Below are 3,285 nucleotides of genomic sequence, written 5' to 3'. Positions count from 1 at the left end.
ACGGAGCTGATCCAGATTTGCTGCCGATATGACGTAATATCGGAAATGTGGGCTGGCTTTACGCCCACAGCCCTATCAGAAACGTTGCTATCAGAAACAATGCACAACGTGTTTTGGACGTAATATGGTCTTTGTTTATATTAGCAAGCATCGCTAACACTCAAAGCTAACCTGTACTGGAGATTATGTGTAAAAAACAGGAAATAAAAAGGTACTCACCTTGTGGTAAACCCGCAAGAGAAAAAGCATTTGAGCTCCATACTGTTTCAGAAATAATCCTTGATGTGGTTTGGAACATGGCGTTTCATCACGGCAGCATTTAGTATCTCGGAAGAATTCTGAGCAGGCATTAGCAGTGGGACTAATAAAGGTATTCTGATTCTGATTCTGATTAATACCTCTGATACATCACAGTCAAATCTTCTCTTGTCTCATGAATTGCTTGTTTGAATCACTCAAGTGTCTTGTCAGCTTTGCCCCCTGCATGATGCACATAAACTGCAGGCACCACAGAGAGATACGATTCAATACTCCTGGTTTCTATCATTGGCCACCAGTCAGTCTGCAACTCCTTTGTGAACCTGAAATCTCTACAGATTATAAAAGGAAGACGCCTCATGGTGTTTTCAAGCGAGCATCCTGAAAAAGATCAGAAAGTCCCCCCGGTGAGTTGGAGGTTATATTCACGGGAAGTCTTAGGCTCAGCATGAAAGCAAATGTGGCAGCCAAAGAGATGGATATGAGTTTTGAATAAAAAATAAAGCATGATAACATTATACAGTTAAGGTGAAACAAATAAAGTGTAAAGCAGTTGATCACACTTTGGCAGGTAATTATAGTGCAGAGGCTCATAAAAGGGGAAATAGAGAGCAAGGTTTAAACTTGTATCATAAGAAACCAAGAGACAAGTTGGCAACTTTGTGAATCAGTACTTCGACCAACAGCAGTGCTTTGAGCTAGATGCTAATCTCAGCAGGCTAACCACTCCTATTATGCTAACATGCTCACAATGTTATGCTAACGCTTTGATGCTAAGCAGTTGATATCATTACCATAATCCTCAATTTAGTTTAGCACTAAATACAAAGAACAGCTAAAACTGATGGGAATCTAATTAGTTTTGCAGGTTGTCAATACAACAAAGTAGGCTATATTGTAGTTTACAGGACGAATCAAAAATGTTCATGAATTATGATGTGAGAGGAAAAAAAGGATGATACTTTCTTAAAACTCATCCATGAGATTAACATGGACATCTTTACCAGATTGTATGGCAATTCATTCAACAGCTACATTTCACTCTTACCAAATGCCAATATGTTTACATTTTTGTGCAAAAATGGGTGACCATTTTGACCTGTTGGAAAACCCTGGGGCTCCAAAGTTTGTTTCTTCCTCTGGGGGAAATGATTCTCTGTAATATAATGGCAATTCATATCATAGTTACATTTTTACCGATACTTTAGACCACAGTGGTGGACTGACTGGCCCAAAGACAAACCAACAAGGCCATAGAGATAACATGAGTAAGATTTATTTTGTAATTAATGCTACATTTTTTTGTAAAATTCTAGGAACCTTTGCTCATCTCACCAAAAGTATTTTCAGGTTAATTGTCACAGCTCCAGGGTTGAACTCAGTCTCATCAGCTGCTTCAGTCTTTCTGACCTTTCCCTGCTGATGATGATCTCGCCCAGACTTAAAATAATTGATTAGCTAAAATACCAGCCAGCTTTTCAAGCGTTATCTCTTGTCCCTTGGCATGCAATGAAAGCCCAGGTCAAAACAATGAAAGTCATGGATGATCCTGTCATCCATATCTGGGGCCATTATTATCACACACACCAGGCTATCCTACAGAAGGCCAGTAGATTGAGAGTAAATCAACCTAATATACAAGAAGCAAGAATGTTAGGTTTGAAACACAAATGCTAACTGATGCATTGTCAGTTTTTTCCCTTGTTTGTATCAGTTTATAAACACATAATGAAAGTGATTATACTGAAGAAAGATCTTTTGATTAACAGCTATCTATAGTGCATTGATTGGTTTCCCACTGACTGAAATATTTCAATAACCATTGGATGGATTGTCATTAAATGTTTTTACAACATTTATGTCAACGTTAGTAAGAATTACTGTTGATGATCCTTGGATTTTGCTTCAGCTTCATCATCAGTTGAAGTTTTCAGATGGTCAAATCCTTTGGTTAATGACTAATTATGGAAAATAATGACATTCCCACCACCATGTTTACACTCCAAACGAGAACAACTTGCTAAACATCAATATGTAAGCATTGCGAGCATGTTAGCATATCTAAATTCTAAAGTCTGTTTCTTTAAGCAAGGCTTTACCGAGCTGTTAGTGGCAGCCTTTTAGTCTTGTTATGTTAAAAAGATGGGGCAGCCTTTCAACAATGGAAGATCATTTTTATTAGGGTAATCATCATTTCATTGTTAAAATATCTTCAAAATTACAATAGAAGAACACAATTACCAAGGCACTGCAGGTAATGACGATGCCTGCCACCACCACCATCATCATCATCATCATCATCATCATCATCATCATCATCATCATCATCATCATCATCATCAACATCATCATCTTGCAACATCATCCTAATCATCATCACCATTTACAGTTAAATTCTTCCTCTCAGAGATATAATGATGAAGTGATATGGCTGCTTTTTCTAAATGTGCAAATGAAAAGCTGGTGATAGGGCTGAAAATAAAAGTTTGATTAGTACCCAACACTGAGAAATTCCTCAGGGCTCCAAATTATTTCAAGAAACCAGAACCAGAAGTATGAACCAGGGTTAAAACTCACTTCCAAGAGGACAGCCGCAGGGTAGCAGCCTAAGGAATGCATTTTATTACGTGCAGCACAAAAGTATGATAGGAAATTAATCACATTTATTTCGGTTTAATTACTGTATGGCCAGTAAAAGTCTGATTTCATAAATGTGCCTGGTCATAGCTGTGTAATTTACTAATGAATGTAATGTTCAGTACAGTCGGCGCGTTCACACCGGAGTACTTTTACCCGTACTTTTCCCGTTTATTTCCGTTAATGCCTGGAATTTTGCGTTCACACCAAAAAGAGTACTTAGTTCCAAGAACTTTTACCCCGCCCCCCATTTTCGAGGTGCCTGCTAGGAGAGGTGCTGACGTAGTCCTGGCGGAGAAAATGGGATGAACGCGACGACGGGCAGAGTGTTGCGAAACCACGGGCCCGCAAAAACTCAAAACGTTTGTGAGAGCCGGCCATTTTAGGTTT

The sequence above is a fragment of the Notothenia coriiceps genome, unplaced genomic scaffold (genome assembly GCF_000735185.1).
Source record: "Notothenia coriiceps isolate Sejong01 unplaced genomic scaffold, NC01 NC01_scaffold00002842, whole genome shotgun sequence".
NCBI lineage: Eukaryota > Metazoa > Chordata > Actinopteri > Perciformes > Nototheniidae > Notothenia > Notothenia coriiceps.
The sequence above is the reverse complement of the archived record's forward strand: the minus strand, read 5'-3'. Positions refer to the sequence as shown.